Source organism: Callithrix jacchus, chromosome 9, assembly GCF_049354715.1.
Source record: "Callithrix jacchus isolate 240 chromosome 9, calJac240_pri, whole genome shotgun sequence".
Classification (NCBI taxonomy): domain Eukaryota; kingdom Metazoa; phylum Chordata; class Mammalia; order Primates; family Cebidae; genus Callithrix; species Callithrix jacchus.
Window position 1 is genome coordinate 123742004 of NC_133510.1, and position 20706 is coordinate 123762709.

Below are 20706 nucleotides of genomic sequence, written 5' to 3' on the forward strand. Positions count from 1 at the left end.
GTGCCATTTTACACTCCCACCCGCAGCTTAAGAGAGCTCCAGTTGCTCCATGTCCTCACCAACACTTTGTATCATCAATCTTGTTAATTTTATCCATTCTAGTCTGTGTGTAGTGGTGTCTTATTATGGTTTTAATTTGTACTCCCCTGCTGACTAAAGAGATTGAGCATCTTTTCATCATTCTTATTTGCCATTTTTATGTCTTTTTCTGTAAAGTATTTGTTCGATTATTTTACTGGGTGTGATGGTTAATACCGAGTGTCAACTTGACTGGATTGAAGGATGCAAAGTCTTATTCCTGGGTGTGTCTCTGAGGTTGTTGACAAAGGAGATTGACATTTGAGTCAGTGGACTGGGAGAGACAGACCCACCTTCAATCTGGGAGCGCACCATCTAATCGGCTGCCAGTGCGGCTAGGATAAAGCAGGCAGAAGGTGGAAGGAGCGGAGCCTACCTGCTGAGTCTTCCGGCCTTCATCTTTCTCCCGTGCTGGATGCTTCCTGCCCTTGAACATTGGACTCCAAGTTTTCAGCTTTTGGACTCTTGGATTTACCCCAGTGATTTGCCAGGGGCTCTTGGGCCTTCAGCCACAACCTGAAGGCTGCACTGTGGGCTTCCCTACTTTTGAGGTTTTGGGGCTCGGACTGGCTTCGTTGCTTCTCAGCTTATAGGTGGCCTATTGTGGGGCTTCACCTTGTGATCGTGTGAGTCAATACTCCTTAGTAAACTCCCCTTTGTATGTACATCTATCCTATTAGTTCTGTCCCTCTAGAGAATCCTGAAAATACAGATTTTGTTATTTTGAACCGAGAATGAGGTAGTTCTAGAGAAACAGATTTTTTTTTTTTTGAGATGGAGTTTTGCTCTTGTTACCCAGGCTGGAGTGCAATGGCACGATCTCGGCTCACCGCAACCTCTGCCTCCTGGGTTCAGGCAATTCTTCCTGCCTCAGCCTCCTGAGTAGCTGGGATTACAGGCATGCGCCACCATGCCCAGCTAATTTTTTGTATTTTTAGTAGAGACAGGGTTTCACCATGTTGCCCAGGATGGTCTCGATCTCTTGACCTTGTGATCCACCCACCTCGGTCTCCCAAAGTGCTGGGATTACAGGCTTGAGCCACCTAGCCTGGCCTTTTTTTTTTTTTTTTTTAAATTTAAAATGGAGTTTTGCTCTTGCTCACTGCAACCTCCACCTCCCAGGTTCAGGAAATTCTGCCTTGGCCTCCCGAGTAGCTGGGATTACAGGCATATGACACCATGCCCGGCTAACTTTAGTATTTTTAGTAGAGACAGGGTTTCATTCTTTTTATTTTTTTATTTGAGACTGAGTCTCCCTCTGTCACCAGGCTGGAGTGCAGTGGCACAATCTTGGCTCACTGCAGTCTCCACCTCCCAGGTTCAAGGGATTCTTCTGCCTCAGCCTCCCAGGTAGCCGGGACTACAGGCATGTGCCACCATGCCCGGCTAATTTTTTTATTTTAGTAGAGATGGGGTTTCACCATGTTGGCTGGGCTGGTCTCGATCTCTTGACCTCATGATCCATGCACCTTGGCCTCCCAAAGTGCAGGGATTACAGGCATGAACCACCGCACCTAACCAAAACAGTGTTTCTCCGTGTTGGTCAGACTGGTCTTGAATTCCTGACCTCAGGTGATCAGCCCACCTTGGCCTCCCAAAATGCTGGGAGTACAAGCGTGAGCCACTGTGCTTCTAATAGTATGGAGAACACTGATAGTCCTTGGCATGAACTGTTTAGAGAGTTATGCAAAATAAATGCTTTTTATACTCCTGATTTACCACTCATGAGAGACAAGGAGTTTAGTGACTCTCTACCTAATACCTTTGACCAAAGAATATAATAAAGTTGGTTGATTGCTTCTAAGTTTGCTGAACAAAGTGACGAAAGAGAAGGATGAGTGCAGCAATTCTAACTCCTGTCCAGAAGCACATATTGAGCCTCAAGTCTTCTAAAATTGCCCTGAGAGTCTTATCTCCTATAGACGAAGGGCTGAAATTGTGGAAAACCAGACACAGGCTCTTATCATGAGAGTGGCTGACCTGCAAGGAAAGGTATGTACACAGCCTTGCCAGGTGTTTACTGTTAAAGTGAGGGAAAGGAATGGGACCCTGAAACTGAATGGGGACATGTTGGAGGACCCTGATGAAGCTGGGAACACTGAGCTTGCAAACTCTGATGAGCCTTTTTTGCCAGAGGAAACAGCCTCCCACCCTCAGTGGTGGCAACATTCCTTCCCCACCCATGCTGCCTTCAGCCTTTGTCTGAGGAAATTAACCCTGCACTGCCTGAGGCAACAGTGACGGCCTCCACTGAGCCAGTTGCCAGGCAAGACAATGCTGATTCTCCTCAGGAGCCACCCCCAACACTCCTGTTTGCTTCTAGATCTATAACTAGACTCAAGTCCCGGCAGGCCCCCAGAGGTGAGGTTCAGAGTGTGACCCCTAAGGGGGTGTGCTATGCTCCAAAAGAACTGTATGAGTTTTCTAACTTATATAAGCAAAAATCTGGAGAATAGGGATGGGAATGGATGTTAAGGGTGTGGGATAATGGTGGAAGAACCATAAAATTGGATCAGGCTGAATTAATGATTTGAACCCACTAAGCAAGGATCCTGCATTTAATGTTGCAACTTGGGGAGTTAAAAAATGTTCTGTGATTTGCTTGTTAGCTGAAATATGGATCAAAAGATGGCCCACTGTGAGTGGTCTGGAAATGCCTCATCTCTCTTGGTTAAATGTGGAGGAAGGGATCCAAAGGCTTAGGGAGACTGGGATGGTGGAGTGGATTAGTCACTTTAGACCAGCTTATCCCCACTGGAGGGTCCAGAAGACATACCCTTCACCAGTACTTAGTGAAATAGATTTGAGAGGGGAGCACCTGAATCCTTGAAGAGCTCTGTGATTGCTCTTCTCTGTATCCAGATCTTAAAGTGGGAATTGCAGTCACTCAATTAGAAAATTTAAACACAATGGGAATAATTGGATCCTGAGGTGTCTCAACTGTCAGGAGCTAGGTCGGTAGCTACCATAATGGACGGCAGAGGCAAAGCAGCAATCAGAATAGTCTGATTTGTGTAGAGCTCTGGCATTGGCTAATCAGTGTTCCTAGAAGAGAAGTTGATAGGAAGCCTACTGTATTCTTACTTAATTTGGATAAGCAGAAAAGTCCCAGGTCAAGTGGACAAAAGACTAATTTGAATTGTAAGAACAGACAATCACGGCCCCTCAATCAATTTCCAGACTTGAACCAGTTTATAGACCCAGAACCCTGTGAATGAAGGGGACCCCAAGTCCCTTGAGGAAGAACCACACTACACTACCAACAATTTATACTGTTAATCTTTGTTCCATCTGTTCCCAGACAGACCTCTTTTTACCAGGGTAACTGTGCACTGGGGAAAGGGGAATTATCAGACTTATGGGGGACTACTAGACACTAGTTCTGAGCCGATGTTGATTTCTGGAGATCCAAAATGTCATTGTGGTCCTTCAATTAAAGTAGGGGCTTATGGAGATCAGGTAATTAATGGAGTTTTAGCTCAGGTCTGACTTTCAGTGGGTCCAGTGGGTCCCTGGACTCATCCTGTGGTCATTTCCCCAGTGCCAGATTGCATGATTGGCAGAGACATACTTAGCAGCTGGCAGAACCCCACATTAGCTCCCTGACTGGTAGGGTAAGGGCTACTATGGTGGGAAAGGCCAAATGGAAGCCATTTGCACTGCCTCTACCTAGAAAAATCGTAACTCAAAAACAATACCACGTCGCTGGAGGGACTGCAGAGATTAGTGCCACCATCAAGGGCTTGAAAGATGCAGGGGTGATGATTCCCACCACATCCCCATTTGGCCTGCGCAGAAGACAGATGGATGTTGGAGAATGACAATGAATTATCCTAAGCGTAACCAAGTGGCAACTCCAGTTGCAGCTGCTGTACCAGATGTGGTTTTATTGCTTGAACGAATTAACACCTCCTGGTACCTGGTGTGCAGCCACTGACTTGGCAAATGCCTTTGTCTCCATTCTTGCCCGTAAGGCTTACCTGAAGCAATTTGCCTTCAGCTGGCAAGGCCAGCAATATACCTTCACTGTCCCACCTCAGGGGTATATCACCTCTCTGGCTTTGTATTATAATCTTTTTCACAGAGATCTTGATCATTTTTCCCTTCCACAAGATATCACACTGGTCTATTACGTGATGACTTTATACTGATTGGATCCAGTGAGTGAGAAGTAGCAAATGCCCTCATCTTATTGGTGAGACATTTGCCTGCCAAGGGATGGGAAATAAATCCCACTAAAATTCAGGAAGCTTCTACCTTGGTAAAATTTCTAGAAGTCCAGTGGTGTGAGGCCTGTCGAGATATTCCTTCTAAGGTGAAGGATAAGTTACTGCACTTGGCCTCTCCTGCGACCAAGAATGATGCCTAGTGGGCCTATCTGGATTTTGGAGGCAACACATTCCTCATTTGGGTGTGCTATTCTGGCCATTGAGTGACCCGAAAGGCTGCCAGTTTCAAGTGGGGTCCAGAACAGGATAAGGCTCTGCAGCAGGTCCAGGCTGCTGTGCAAGCTGCTCGGCCACTTGGGCCATGTGACCCAGCAGACCCAGTGGTGCCTGAGGTGTCAGGGGCAGGCCCCATAGGTGAATCACAATGGAGGCCTCTAGGATTTTGGAGCAAGGTCCTGATATGTTCTGCAGATAACTAATCTTTTGAGAGACAGCTCTTGGCCTCTTACTGGGCTTTGGTAAAAACTGAACATTTTATGATGGGTCATCAGGTCACCATGCGACCTGAACTGCCTGCCATGAACTGGGTGCTTTCTGACTTACCTAGTCATTAAGTTGGGCATGCACAGCAGCATTCCATCATCAAATGGAAGTGATATATATATGATGGGGCTGAGCAGGTCCTGAAGGCACAAGTAATTTACATGAAGAAGTGGCTCAAATGCCCGTGGGTCTCCACTCCTGCCATCCTGCCGACTCTCCTGCTGCCTGCACTGATGGCATCATGAAGAGTTTCCTATGATCAGTTGACAGAGGAAGAGAAGACTAGGGCCTGATTTACGGATGGTTCTGCAAGATACGCGGGCACCTCCCGAAAGTGGACAGCTGCGGCACCGCCCGACAGTGGACAGCTGCGGCACCGCCCGACAGTGGACAGCTGCGGCACCGCCCGAAAGTGGACAGCTGCGGCGCCGCCCGAAAGTGGACAGCTGCGGCGCCGCCCGAAAGTGGACAGCTGCGGCGCCGCCCGACAGTGGACAGCTGCGGCACCACAGCCCCTTTCTAGGACATCCCTGAAGGACAGCGGTGAAGGGAAATCTTCCCAGTGGGCAGAACTTCACATACTATACCTGGCTGTGTACTTTGCATGGTAGGAGAAGTGGCCAGATGTATGATTATGTACTGATTAACAGACTGTAGCCAGTGGTTTGGCTGGATGGCCAGGAACTTGGAAGATGCATGATTGGAAAATGGGTGATAAAGAAATCTGGAGAAGAGATATATGGATGGACCCCTCTGAGTGGTCAAAACTGTGAAGATATTTGTATCCATGTGAATCCTCACCAAAGGGTGACCTCAGCAGAGTAGGAGTTTAATAATCAAGTAGATAGGATGACTCATTTTGTAGACACCACACAGCCTCTTTCCCAGCCACCCCTGTCATCGCCCAATGGACCCATGAACAACGTGGCCATGGTGGCAGGGATTGAGGTTACACATGGCTTCAGCAATGTGGACTTCCACTCGCCAAGGCTGACCTGGCTACAGCTACTGCTGAGTGCCCAATGTGCCAGCAGCAGAGACCAATGTGGAACTCTGGATATGGCACCATTCCTCAGGGTGATCAGCCAGCTACTTGATGGCAGGTTGAATATATTGGACCTCTTCTATCATGGAAGGGGAATGGTTTGTCTTCACAGGAATAGACACTTAACTCCAGATATGGTTTTACCTATCCTGCATGCAATGCTTCTTCCAAAACAACCATCCGTGGACTGACAGAATGCCTTATCCACCATCATGGTATTCCACACAGCATTGCCTCTGACCCAGGCACTCACTTTACAGCTAAAGTATGGCAGTGGGTTCGTGCTCATGGAATTCACTGGTCTTACCATGCTCCCCATCGTCCCAAAGCAGCTGGATTGATAGAACGATGGAATGACCTTTCAAAGTCACAATTACGATGCCAACTAGGTGACAATACTTTGCAGGGGTCAGGTAAAGTTCTCCAAAAGGCCATGTATGCTCTGAATCAGTATCCAATATATGTTACTGTTTCCCCCATAGCCAGGACTCATGGGTCCAGGAATTGAGGGGTGGAAGTGGAAGTGGCACCACTCACCATCACCCCTAGTGACCCACTAGCAAAAAAAAAAACAACAAAAATTTTTGTTTCCGGTTCCTGCAACATTGCACTCTACTGGCCTAGAGGTCTTAGTTCCAGAGGGAGGAACGCTGCCACCAGGAGGCACAACAATGATTCCACTAAACTGGAAGTTAAGATTCCCACCTGGACACTTTCAGCTCCTCCTACCTTTAAGTCAACAGGCTAAACAGAGAGTTACACTGTTGGCTGGGGCGACTGACCTAGACTATGAAGATGAAATCAGTCTCCTACTCCACAGTGGAGGTAAGGAAGAGTAAGTGTAAATACAGGAGATCCATGAGGGCATCTCTTAGTATTACCATGCCCTGTGATGAAGGTCAGTGGGAAACTATGACAACGCAATCCAGGCAGGACTGCAAATGACCCAGACCCTACAGGAATGAAGGTTTGGGTCACTCCACTAGGTAAAAAAACCCACAACCACTGAAGTGCTTGCTGAAGGCAAAGGGGACACAGTATGCATAGTAGAAGGTAGTCGGAATACTAGCTACAGCCACATGACTAGTTGCAGAAACAAGGACTGTAATTGTCATGAATATTCCCTCCTTATTTGTTAAGAATATGTTTGTGCGTGTATACACTTGTACTAAGAAAATGTCTTCCTGTTATTTCCTTGCTTTTTCCTTTATCACATGACGTAAGATTTGTTGACTTCATATCACATTTAAGTGTTGTTAGCTTTATGTAATAGCATTTAGGTTAAGGATTAACATGCTTCTGGTTGCACAAAGGATAGGCATATTATTTTGGGTCTAATAATGACTTATTGTTGTCTTTATTTGAAGATTATGTATGATTTCAGCAGATGTGTATGGGTTCAAGTTGACAAGGGGTAGACTTGTGTTGGTTAATACTGAGTGTCAACTTGACTGGATTGAAGGATGCGAAGTATTGTTCCTGGGTGTGTCTCTGAGGTTGTTGACAAAGGAGATTGACATTTGAGTCAGTGGACTGGGAGAGGCAGACCCCCCCTCAATCTGGGAGCGCACCATCTAATCGGCTGCCAGTGCGGCTAGGATAAAGCAGGCAGAAGAAGGTGGAAGGAGCCCACCTGCTGAGTCTTCCGGCCTTCATCTTTCTCCCGTGATGGATGCTTCCTGCCCTCGAACATTGGACTCCAAGTTTTCAGCTTTTGGACTCTTGGATTTACCCCAGTGATTTGCCAGGGGCTCTCTGGCTTCGGCCAAAGGCAAGGCTGCACTGTGGGCTTCCCTACTTTTGAGGTTTTGGAATTCAGATTGACTTCGTTGCTCCTAGGCTTGCAGACAGCCTATTGTGGGGCTTCACCTTGTGATCATGAGTCAATACTCCTTAATAAACTCCCCTTCAGCTTCTTCTCGGATAAAACACCAAATGGCGGGTGACGCCCGTGCAGCGGAGGAGGTGGGGCGGAGAGCGGCCCTTGGATGGGGAATCCAATCCGCTTCCTCAAAGGTTTCGGCAGTGCCGTCTGGGGCCGGGAGGGCCAAGGCCACAGAGCTCACGGAGGCAAGGCCGAGGATAAGAAGTGGCTGCCTGTCACCAAGCTGGGCCGCCTTGGACATGAAGATAAAGTCCCTGGAGGAAATCTATCTCTTCTCTCTGCTCATCAAGGAATCTGAGATCATTGACTTTCTCCCGGGGGCATCTCTCAGGGACGAGCTTTTGAAGATTTTGCCGGTGCAGAAGCAGACCCAGGTGGCCAGCGCACCAGGTTCAAGGCATTTGTTGCCATTGGGGTCTACAATGGCCATGTCTGTCTGGGTGTTAAGTGTGCCAAGGAGGTGGCCACTGCCATCTGTGGGAACATCATCCTGGCCAAGCTCTCCATTGTCCCCGTGCACAGAGGCTACTGGGGGAACAAGATCGGCAAGCCCCACACCGTCCTCCCTTGCAAGGTGACAGGCCGCTGTGGCTCTGTTCTAGTGCACCCCATCCCCGTGCCCAGGGGCACTGGCATCGTCTCAGCACCTGTGCCCAAGAAGCTGCTCATGATGGCTGGTGTCGATGACTGCTACACCTCAGCCAGGGGCTACACTGCCACCCTGGGCAACTGCACCAAGGCCACCTTTGATGCCATCTCTAAGACCTACAGCTACCTGACCCCTGACCTTTGGAAGGAGATTGTATTCACAAAGTCTCCCTATCAGGAATTCACTGACCACCTCATCAAGACCCACACCAGAGTCTCTGTGCAGAGGACCCAGACTGCAGCTGTGGCTACAACATAGGGTTTTTGTTTTTTTTTTTTAAGACGGGGTTTCACCATGTTGGTCAGGCTGGTCTTGAACTCCCGACCTCAGGTGATCCGCCCACCTTGGCCTCCAAAGTGCTTGGATTACAGGCATGAGCCACAACGCCCGGCCAACACAGGGTTTTTATACAAGAAAAATAAAGCGAATTAACCCTGCAAAAAATAAAATAAAGTAAAATAAACTCCCCTTCATCGGTACATCTATCCTATTGGTTCTTTTCCTCTAGAGAACCCTGACTAATATACTGGGTTATTTGTCTTCCCGTTATTAGTTGTGAGAATTGTTTATATATTCTAGATACTGAATATTTATATATTCAGTCTTTTGTCATATTTATCTAAAGCTTATTTTCTTTCAATCTGTGGCTTACAGTTTCATTTTTAAAACAATGTCTCTGGAAGAAGAAATTAAGATTTTAATGAAGTGCTATCTGGCAATTGTTTTTATGATTTGTGCTTTTTTTGTGTCCTAAGAAATCGCTGCTTACCCCTAGGCCACCAAGGTTTTTTCTTGCTTTCTTCTAGAAGTTCGTTTGTTTTAGAGACAGAGTCTCGCTTTGTCACCTAGGTGGGAGTGCTGTGGTGCACTATAACTCATTGCAGTCTTGAACTCCTGGGCTCAAGCAGTCCTACGGCTTCAGTCTCCAAAGTAGCTGGGACTACAGGTGCACACCACCACACTGGCTAATTAATTTTTTTTTTTTTTTTGTAGAAACAAGGTTTCACTATGTTGCCCAAGCTCGTCTTGAACTCTTGGGCTCAAGTGCTCCTCCTGCCTCAACCTCCCAAAGCATTGAGATTGCAGGCACAAGCCACTGAGCCTGGCCTTCTAGAAGTTTTGTAGATTTACTTTTTCCATTTAGGTCTCTGATTCATTTTAAGTTAACTTTTTGTTTATGATGTGAGGTAGGGGTCATGATTCATTTGTTCCTTCCATAAAGATATGTTTCAGTCCCAGCTTCCTTTCCTCATTGAATCACTCTAGCACCTTTGTCAAAAGTGAATTGATTGTATATATGTGGATCTATTTTTGAGGTCTCTCTTCTGTTTCATGATATACAGCATCATTATGCTGCTCCCACACTGTCTTGATTAATGCAGATTTACAATTCTCCTTGAAATCAAGTCGCTCCAACTTTGTTCTGTTTTTCAAAATTGTTTTGGCCACTTTATAATACCTACAGCTAACATATTTAATGCTGAAAGTCTAATTACTTAAACACTTTTCTCCCTAAGGTTGGGAACAAGGCAAGAATATCTGTTCTCACTACTTCTATATATTAATAATGTTGTACTGGAGGTCCTAGCCAGGACAATGAGGCAAGAAAAAGAGTGGGAAAAGGCAAAGTGAAATTGTCTTTATTTGCAAATGACATGATTATGCATGTAGAAAATCCTAAGGAATTTACAATACAGCAAAACTATTAGAACCAATAATTTTATTTAGCAAGGTCAGAGGATACAAGGTCAATATACAAAAATGTATTTCTCTACACTAGCATGAACAACTGGGAAGTTAAATTTATAGAAACATTTATGGTAGTATCAAAAAATGTAAAATACATAGGGATATGACCAGGTGCAGTGGCTCACGCCTGTAATCCCACCACTTAAAGGAGGCTAGGGTGGGAGGATCACTTGAGCCCAGGGGTTCCAGACCAGCCTGGGTGGTACAGTGAGACCCCTCCATCTCTAAAATATTTAAAAAAATACCAGTAGGCTTTTCTTTTTGTAGAAATCATCAAATAGGTTCTAAATTGCATGTGAAAATGCAAACTATTAATATTTGGAAGCACCCTTTAATAAGTTGAGGGAGTTTCCTTCCATTCTAAACTCCACATGGTCAGAGTTTTTGGTTTTAACCCATGAATAGGTGTTAATTTTATCAAGTGTTTTTTCTCATCAGTTATCGTGACCACGAAGTGAACTCAGATTATATATTCTTTTTTTTTTTCCTGTGCCTGTGTTTACTCAGCTAACTCAGATGTATTCATTTTTTCTTTTTTTTGAGACAAAGTCGAGTCTCACTCTGTCACCAGGTTGGAGTGCAGTGGCACGATCTCGGCTCACTGCAACCTTTGCCTCCTGGCTTCAAGCAATACTCTTGCCTCAGCCTCCCAAGTAGCTGGGATTACAGGCGTGCACCACCACGCCCAGCTAATTTTGGTATTTTCAGTAGGGACAGAGTTTCACCATGTTGGCCAGAATGGTCTCAATCTCTTGACCTCATGATCTGCCCACCTCAGCCTCCCAAAGTGCTGGGATTACAGGTGTGAGCCATTGTGCCAGGATGATGTATTCTTTAAAACAAAACAAAACAAAAAAACACCTGACCAGATGCAGCCAGGCACATACCACCATGTCTGGTAATTTTTTCTTGTATTTCTTTCTTTCTTTTTTTTTTTTTTGAGATGGAGTCTGGCTCTGTCGCCCAAGCTGGAGTGCAATGGTGCCATCTCAGCTCACTGCAGCCTCCACTTCCCAGGTTCAAGTGATTCTCCTGCCTCAGCCTCCTGAGTAACTGGGATTATAGGCATGTGCCACCATGCCCAGCTAATTTTTTGTGTTTTTAGTAGAGACACGGTTTCACCATGTTGGCCAGGATGGCCTTGATCTCCTCACCTTATGATCTGCCCACCTAGGCCTCCCGAAGTGCTAGGATTACAGGCATGAGCCGCCACACCTGGCAGAGATCTGGTTATTTGATAAGTGTCTGGTGCTTCCCTCTTCTTGCCCTCTCTAGCCTGCCACCTTGTAAAACATGCCTTGCTTCCACTTCACCTTCTGCCATGATTGTAAGTTTCCTGTGGCCTCCCCAGCCATACTGGAACTGTGAGTCAATTAAACCTCTTTTCTTTATAAATTACTCAGTCTCAGGTAGTATCTTTATAGCAGTGCAAGAACAGATTTAATACATCAGGCTAGAGTGCAGTGGCATGGACACGGTTCACTTCAGCCTTGACCTCCTGGTCTCAAGTGGATCTCCTGCCTCAGCCTCCTGAGTAGGTGGGATTACAGGCATGTGGTACCACACCTGGCTAATTTTGTATTTTTAGTACAGATGGGATTTCTCCATGTTGGTCAGGCTGGTCTTGAACTCCTGACCTCAGGTGATCTGCCCCCCTCGGCTTCCCAAAGTCCTGGCTGGGATTACAGGCATGAGCAACCGTGCCCAGCCTAGCCCTAGATACATTCCTAACCACTGTTCTGTGCTGTCTCCCTATGTGTCAAATGCTGTGTTTAGTTCTGCACATGGAGTGGAGAACAACAGAGAACTGGTTTTGCCCAAATGGAGCCAAAGTGTCCTCTGGAACTTAGTACTCTCTGTGGTGATTAAGTACGTCGATCTCGGATCACATAGGGTCCTGTGAGGTCCTGCTCATTCATCTCCATAGCCCCGGTGTCTGGCCCAGTGCTGTTAGCTGAATAGATGAGTTTAATCTGAGAAGGCTTCGTGGAGGAAGTAGCTTTGAGTAGCACCTTGGAGCTAGAGGAGTTGAGCAGTTTCCTTCAGCCCACAGTTTCAAGAAGGTGCTTGATAAACAGCCACCGTTTATCAAGCACCTTCCGGTGCCACACAGTACAATGAGCAAGTTAACCTCTCAGGGGCATCCAGCCAGTGAGGGGCAGAGAGAGCTTGGATTTGAACCCAGACCCACAGCCCTAATGACTGCCTTATACTGCCCCTCCAAGCCTGTTTTAAAACCATTAAGGTTTTGTGAGGGCTTGAGTCTTTCTACTTCGTATTCTCAATCCCCTGTTTCTCTTTTGCTAGGGACATTCGGATGGGTATAGAGAGTGATGTAACGATGGGCAGTGCAGCAGTGCCTGGACTCGGAACACCTTGATGTCTGGGAAAGACTTTTCTCCGCCTCCGCTGCCAGGTTCTTCAGACTCTGGGGGACAGTGCCTTTCGCCCTGTCCTTCGAATCCCCCTTTCCTTCTTCAGTCCCCTCTCCCCCTCCTCCTTCCTTAGCCCCTCTAGTTCATTGGGCTGTGCCGGAATCTGTGGGGAAAGGAGCAGGATTTCAGCTAAATATAAACCAGGCTGTTCCAGTTTCCAAATAGAACAAAGGAGCAGGGTGTTAAGTTGATTTTTATAAATAAAGAGAGAGGGAGTGAGAGAATATTTTTTCGAGATGTTTAATAAAATCGCCTTGCGAGAGGCAGGAAAATCACTGGGCTGCGGTGGGAGGGTTTGCAGGAGGAAGGGGAGGGGGAGGAGGGAGAGTGGGGGATGCTGCCTTCTCTCTGCAGATTCTTTTCCTTGGACCAGGGAGAGAAGGTGGTGCAGAGAGGGGTGGAGGGGAACAGGGAGGAGCGTGAGTGTCCCTGGGAGGAAGAGGAGGAGGACAGGGAAGGCTTGTCATCATAATAGTTACTGCGCATTATAGGCTAGTTCCTGCATATTGAGCACTTACTGTATGCCAAGTTTTATGCCAGATTACAGCATCATCTCACCAAATGCGGTCAGGATTCTCGTCACTTGAAGCTCTGTGATCTAGCACCTGCCTACCTCTCTGACCTCATCTCCTCCCTCTCTCCCCCTGGCTCACTCTGCTCCCACTACGGAGGCTCCACACACCAAACTCATCCCTTCCTCAAGGTCTGTGTACCCCCTGGGTCTCACAGCCAGCTCTTTGTCATCATTCAGGTCTCAGAATAAATGTCACTTCCTTCCTGACCACCTTAAGGAGAAGAGAACCACACCCACGCCAGTCAGGGTCACATTCCCTTGTTTCGCTTTCTTCATTAAGACATCACTTCCAAAACCGTTTGCCTGCTTTTTTCTGTCTCCTCACCTCCTCCACCAAAATGAAAGTCCAGTAAAAGCAGAGACTTTGGCTGGATGTGGCTTGCCTGTAGTCCCAGCTCCTCAGGAGGCTGAGGCAGGAGGATCGCTTGAGCCCAGGAGGTCGAGGCTGCAGTGAGCTGTGATCACACCACTGGACTCCAGCCTGGGTGACAGAGCAAGACGCTGCCTCAAAAAACGAACAAAGAAGCCCAGAGACTTTGTCTTTCTCCTTCACTGCAGTAAGATCAGGACATAGAGCAGTGCCTGGCACATAGTAGATGTTGCTTAATATATATTTGCTAGATGAATGGATAAGGGAATGAAGCTCAGAGAGGTGAAGCGACTTGCCCAAGGTCACACAGCTAGGAAATGACAGAATTCAGGAGGAAGCCTAAATTCATCTGATCTCCAAATGCATCCCCTTTTTACTATTTTGTAAGGCTTCCAGCATGATGGAGGAGAGGATTGAAAGGGATCATGATGGAACCTTGGAATTTTGGGGGATGATCAGGCACAACCCTGGTAGTGGGTCAGTGAAGTCAAATGTTACATCACCCTCACCCTTAAGCAAGGTGTTTCTTTCCACAGACGGATCTCCTTGTGGGGACTATTACATAGAGTTTTATCCAGTGCCACCCAAGGGAGAGCTAGTCTAGGTTTTGGGGAAGGGCAGAAGGCTTCTCACGTTAGGAGCTGGAAGGGACGGCCGGAGGAAGCGATATTGTGCACCTCTGCCTTCCTCGTCTTGCCACTCCTTGAACCTTTCCTCTCTTACCTTCACACACAGCGGTGAGTCAGGGTTGGGTTGGGCTAAGTGGCTGCACAGATCTCCGGGGCACCCGGTGATGTGACTATGTCTTCCTGCTGACACCAGGTCCTGTCTCACCAGAGATGTCTAAGGCATAACGTTGGACAAATCAAGCAGCTCCCTGGTGTCTCAGTGTCTTCCTGTGTAAGACACTGGCTGGTGAAGTTTGCTTGATTATGAAGATTAGAAACCCTGTACTAGGCCAGGCCCGTGCCTCACACTTGTAATCCCAGCACTTTGAGAGAGGTCTAGGTGGGAGGATTGCTCAAGGGCAGGGAGTTGAGACCCTGTCTCTACAAAAAATTTTTTTAAATGAGCCATGCATGGCTTGTGTGTGCCTGTAGTCTCAGCTACTTGGGAGGTTGAGGCAGGAGGATTGCTTGAGCCCGAGTTTGAGGCTGCAGTGAGTTATGACTGTGCCATTGCATTCCAGCCTGGGTGATAGAGTGAGACTTTTGTCTCAAACAAAACCCAGGCATGTAGCTCACACCTGTAATCCCAGCACTTTGGGAAGCCGAGGTGGATGGATCACTTGAGGTCAGGAGTTTGAGACCAGCCTGGCCAACATGGCAAAACCCCGTCTCCACCAAAAATACAAAAAAAATTAGCCAGGCATGGTGGCATCGCCTGTAGTCGCAGATACTTGGGAGACTGAGCAGGAGAATCACTTGAACTTGGGAGGCAGAGGCTGTAGTGAGCTGAGATCACACCACTGCACTCCAACCTGGACAACAGAGCGAGACACCATCTTGAAATATATGTATATATAATCCAATCCTGTGTCTCAGAACTAAGGAAGTAGTGGGGCTTTCTGGTGCTCCAGGAGGTAGAGCCTGGGGTAAGTGGGGAGTAAAGAGGTCAGAAAGGGTCATGGTGAAAAGAGAAGCAGAGGCCTGGCCTTGGTTAAGAGGACAAAGAGGGAATTCAGGGTGGGGTGTGGGAGGGATGCTGTAGTTTGGGGGGCTGTGGCTCTGTGCCTCTGACTCATTTGGACAGAGCAGCTTGATTCCCTGTGGCAGGAGATACTGCTTATAACCTGCAGGTTCTAGCAGCCTCCTGAGCACAGAGCCCTGGAGCCACCTGGGGCCCTTCTTCCTGGGCTGCAGGGCGAGGGGAGGAAGGAGCGGGCATCAGGGTGGAGGGTGTCTGGCGGCCAAAGGGAAGGCAGTGGCTGACCCTCCTTTCTCTTTGCTGTGGACTCTACAGTCAGTATAAAATGCACATCAAGGGCCCTGTGGGTCGTTCTGGGGACATCTAGCTTGTCATCAGCAGAATGCCTGGCACCTAAGAGGAATGAATGAATGAATGCATAGAAATAGCTTCAGGCTTTTTATTTTGTCAGATCACGTCATGTCTCTGCCCCAAGCTCTTCAATGCTTCCCCATCTCATTTGGAATAAAAGCCAAATCTCTGGCTGGGCGTGGTGGCTCATGCCTGTAATCCCAGCACTTTGGGAGATCAAGATAGGTAGATCACCTGAGGTTGGGAGTTTGAGACCAGCCTCACCAATATGGTGAAATCCTGTCACTACTAAAAATATAAAAAATTAGCCAGGTATGGTGGCGTATGCCTGTAATCCCAGCTACTCGGGAGGCTGAGGCAGGAGAATTGCTTGAACCCAGGAGGCAGAGGTTGTGGTGAGCCGAGATCACGCCATTGCACTCCAGCCTGGGCAACAAGAGCAAAACTCTGTCTCCAAAAAAAAAAAGTCAGAGCTCTTACAGTGACCTACGAGGCTCCTATGTGACCTGGTTCCGCTTGCTTCTTCTTCTTTTTTTTTTTTGGATGAGACACTGTCTCACTCTGTCACCCAGGCTGGAGTACAATGGCGTGACTTTGACTCACTGCAACCTCCACTTCCCGAGTTTGAGCAATTCTCCTGTCTCAGCCTCCCGAGAAGCTGGTATTACAGGTGCGCACCACCACACCCACCTAATTTTTGTGTTTTTAGTAGAGACCGTTTTTGCCGTGTTGTCCAGGCTGGTCTCGAACTCTTGACCTCAGGTGATCTGCCCACTTTAGCCTCCCAAAGTGCTGGAGTAACAGGTGTGAGCCACCATGCCTGGCCCCTGCTCCTTTCTTCATCCTATCTTCCTGCTCATCCCCTTCACTCCAGCGGCCTCCTTGCTGCCCCTGGGAACACACTGGGTCCACTCCTGCCTGTGGCTCTGCTCTGCTTCCTTCTCCTGGGACACTCTTCCCCAGATGCTGGCATGTTTTTGTCCCTCACCTCCTTCAGGTCTTTGCTCAAATGACAGCTTCTCAAGGAGGCATTCCCTGACCATCCTACTTAAAATCACACCCATGCAGTATACACGCCTTGTCCCCTTTCCCGGCTTCATTCTGCTCCATCGAATTTATTGTCATCCAGCGTCCGACGTATCTTACTAATTCATCTTTTTATTGTCTGGCTCCTTCTACCAGAACACCAGCTCTAAGAGGGCAGGAGTTTTTGTCTGTTTTGACTCCGCTTTCTCTGTAGGAGCTAGAATAGTGCCTGGCACATAACTGGCACTCAAAAACGTGTGTTGGCTCCATGAATTCCCTGGGATTTTCATGGCCTTGCTGTGTGACCCTGGGTAGTGAACCTCACCTCTCTGGGTCTCAGTCTGTTGAACTCACTGGCTTTCCGCTTTAGCCAGTCGAAGGCTCTGTCCCTGCATCCTGGCTTTCCAGGGTTTTTGTTTGTTTTGTTTTGTTTTGTTTCTCCCCAGAATATCTGCTAAAAGGAGAATTGGACAAGGCCTGGCTTGATATTATTCTCCTACGCTAGATTTTGAGCCAGGCACATGCCGGCACTCTTGTATCTGAGTAAGGGGCTCTGACTAGATGCATTTGTGTGAATAACCTTCTATATGTGTTTGGGAACCTGGGCGAGATGGGACATTCCAGCAAAATGTCAGCATAGGCCCAAATTCTGTCTTTCCGTTTCTTTTTGTTTGCAGTGGAGCAAAGAGTAGAAATCTCCAAGGGCACCGCAGACGCTTCTCTAATGAATCAATGGGAATGCCCACTGCCCTGGAGATGAGGGGAAGAGGCTGCTGGCTGTGAATCCCACACCTGTAGCAGGCTGTTTCCACTTCCTCAGGAGCCAGCTGTGAGGAAGCCACAGCAGAACTGCCCACCTTCCAACAAGGGACGCCTGCAAGAGAAACGCAGGCTTCAGTGGGGATGCCAAGCCCGTTTTTAGATCTCATCTGTTCTTAATGAGAAATGGGTCCAACCTTGCCCAGGTTTCTAGAGCAACCCCTGACAGGGCTTTGTTCACATGCTAGCTTGCTTAATTGCCAGATGATCTCTTGTTTTCTCTTCTTTTTATGGTATACTCCCTGGGACTGGCAGAGTACCTGGCATCTGGTAGGAATCACTAGATTTTTGTAGGAAGAGTTAGTTTTCATAAGTCATGAGAGGCAGGCAATATTTTCATCATTTTTTTTTTAAAGAGGTGGGGCCTCACTCTGTTGCCCAGGCTGGAGTGCTGATGTGTGATCATAGCTCACTGCAGTCTTAAACTCCTGGGCTCAAGGGATACTCCCACCTCAACCTCCCAAGTAGCTGGGACTACAGGTGTGTGCCACAGTGCCCGGCTATGTCATCATTTTGTAGATGATGAAGCTCAGGCTCAGTGGTGACATGACTTGCCCAAGGTCACATAGCCAGGAGATAAATCCATGCAGGCAGCTGGTTTGGGGTTACCAGGAAAGAAAAGACCCTCCTGTGGTGACTATACTTTGGGAAAACAAACTTTACTTTTGAATATGGGGGGATCTAAAAGAGCTTGGGCCTTTGGGAGCCTGAGCAACTTGGATTCAAATCCCAGTACTGCACTTGTGGACTTGGACAAGTTCTAAAGACAACAGGGGCCGGACCCGGTGGCTCATGCATGTAATCCCAGCACTTTAGGAGGTCAAGGTGGGTGGATCACCTGAGGTCAGGAGTTTGAGAGCAGCCTGGCCAACATGGTAAAACCCCATCTCTATTAAAAATACAAAAAATTAGCTGGGCGTGGTGGTGCACGCCTATAGTTCCAGCTACTTGGGAGGCTGAGGCAGGAGAATTGCTTGAACCTGGGAGGTGGAGGTTGCAGTGAGTGGAGATTGCGCCATTGCACTCCAGCCTGGGCGACAAGAGCGAAGCTGTCTCAAAAAAAAAAAAAAAAAAAAAGACAACAGGGCCTCAGTTTTCCTATCTGTAAAATGGACACACCAATGTGTGTGTGTTCCTCTTACACAGAGCCTGTGGGAGTTTACAATGAGAGCATGCAGTTCAATGCCTGCCACCGGGTGGTGCTCAATACACTCCAAACCCGCCCTGGCCTTTCAGGTGATCTCTGGAATTCCCCCAGCTCAGCTGCTGCACCAGCTCCTGCCCCTGCAACTTCAGGGCGGGGCTGGCGAGGCTGCCGAATAATCGTCTTGCGCATGCGCAGCTACCTCACGTCACGTGGCCTCGTGCCAACCAAGTTCTCAGGTGCGAGGCCTCAAGAACTTTCTGTCGTCAGTGGGGGATTCTTGGGACGGCTTTGTTCCCACCTCGGCTGGAGCTTCGGGTCCTGGAACACCTGAGTGTGCATTTGAGAGGGTAAGAGAGAAGGCAAAGACCTTCTAGAATTTCAAATGAGGGTTCTTTTGACCTTTCTTTGTTTTCTGGTTTGAGACAGCGTCTAGCTCTGTTGCTGAGGTTGGAGTGCTGTGTGGCATGATCACAGCTCACTGCAACCTCCACCTTGCCCCAGGTTAGGCAATCCTCCTGCTTCAGCCTCCTGAGTAGCTGGGACCACAGGCTTGCACAGTCACCCAGGCTTTTTTACAAGGTTTTTTATTTTGAGACCGAGTTGGGTTCTGTCTTCCAGGCTGGAGTACAGTGACACGATCCCAGCCCACTGCAACCTTCGTCTCCTGGGTTCCAGCGATTCTCCTGCCTCAGCCTTCCAAGTAGCTGGGATTACAGACAGCTGCCACCATGCCTAGCTAATTTTTTGTATTTTAGTAGAGTCAGGGTTTCTCCGTGTTGCCCAGGCTGGTCTCAGGAACTCCTGAGCTCGGGCAATCCTCCTGCCTCAGCCTTCCAAAGTGCTGAGATTACAGGCGTGGGCCACCTCGCCCTGCCTACCCAAGCTATTTTTAAAAGTTTTTTGTAGAGAGGGGGTTTTACTTTGTTGCCCAGGCTGGTCTGGAACTCCTGGCCTCAAGCGACCTGCCTACCTTGGCGGCCCAAAGTGTTGGGATTTCAGGAGTGTAATCCCAGCCATCCTTTTCATGAGGGAGGCTTTGCCAGGCCCCTGGGACCAAAGGAAACCCAACCAGGGAAGTGGCTGGCCTGAGGTAGGGCAACCCTTCTGGGCAGCCCTTCCTCATCTGTTCACCCAGGAAACAAATGAGCCCTTCCTTGGTGTTCGGCACTAAAGATAAGGTGACATGGTCCCAGCTGGGGAGACAGGCTTTCCCTGGGAAGTGGAAACTGAAGGGATGCATTTGAGTTAATCTGGGGGAGCTGGGAGAGGAAGAGGAAGACAAACCAGGGACATTGAGGAAGGCAAAAGCTTTCAAGGGGGCATGAGCCTGGATGGTCTCGAGAACTGATGGGCATGGGAACAGTGGCCCTGGGAAGAATTTTGTACTTGATCCTAAAAGCAGCAGGAAGCCACTGAAGCTGGGGGATAATGTAATCTTTAGAGTCCTGCACTGAATCATTTTGCTTTGTTTTCTCATTTGGAAAAATGGATTTTGAATTCCACACCTGCTATATTAATTTTTTAAATTTTATTTTCAGAAATAGAAAATAAGGGAATGATGGACTATGTGTTTCTTCTCAGGGTTAAATATGCTAAAAGATGCAAATTGGCTAGCATTCTGTATGTGGTCTCTAAATGGTAATTCCCTTATCTTTCCTCTAAATTCCATTCCACAATTTCCACCATTCCAGAAGCATCGAAGGAGATCAATCCTCCCTACAGACTAAAGATAAATTTCATTTGAAGTATCTGGGTGGATGAAAAATTTGGTTCAGAAGATTAAAGGTAATTATTTTACAAGTTATTATTCAAATAGTATGCTCCCCATGATCACACAACATATTATTTGATTTATGGAATTGCAATTTACATTCGACTTTTTAGGAGCACATTTATTTATTTACTTAAAAAAAATTTGTTTTGAGACAGAGTCTTGCTCTTTCATCCAGGCTGGAGTGTAGTGGCGTGAGCATAGCTCATGCCGCTTCGATCTGCTGGGTTCAAGCAATCCTCCCACCTCAGCCTTCCTAGTAGCTGGGACCACAGGCATGCACTACCATGCCTGGCTGAGTTTTTATTTTTTATTTTTAGTAGAGACGAGGTCTCATTAAGTTGCCTGGGCTGATCTCAAACTCCTGGGCCTGAGCAATCCCCCCACCTCAGCCCTCCACAGAGTGCTAGGATTACAGGTGTGAGCCACCGAGCTGGCCTAGGAGCAT

At 47.7% G+C, this 20706-nt stretch overlaps 1 protein-coding gene and 1 pseudogene across 3 annotated transcripts in view; both read left to right on the forward strand.

The window, feature by feature from the left end:
- Positions 1 to 20706, forward strand: part of CABP1 (calcium binding protein 1) — an 85579-nt gene that overhangs the window by 27385 nt on the left and 37488 nt on the right. The window contains exons 1-2 of one of the 3 annotated variants that reach the window (XM_078337441.1): positions 18705 to 18834; positions 20179 to 20272. The exons of the other annotated variants lie outside the window; for them this stretch is intronic. The gene's annotated coding sequence lies outside the window, so the exon portion shown is untranslated. Of the gene's footprint in view, positions 1 to 18704; positions 18835 to 20178; positions 20273 to 20706 lie in introns of those variants that run through there. 3 annotated transcript variants of the gene reach the window in all.
- On the forward strand, positions 7673 to 8763 carry LOC144577685 (small ribosomal subunit protein uS5 pseudogene; annotated as a pseudogene).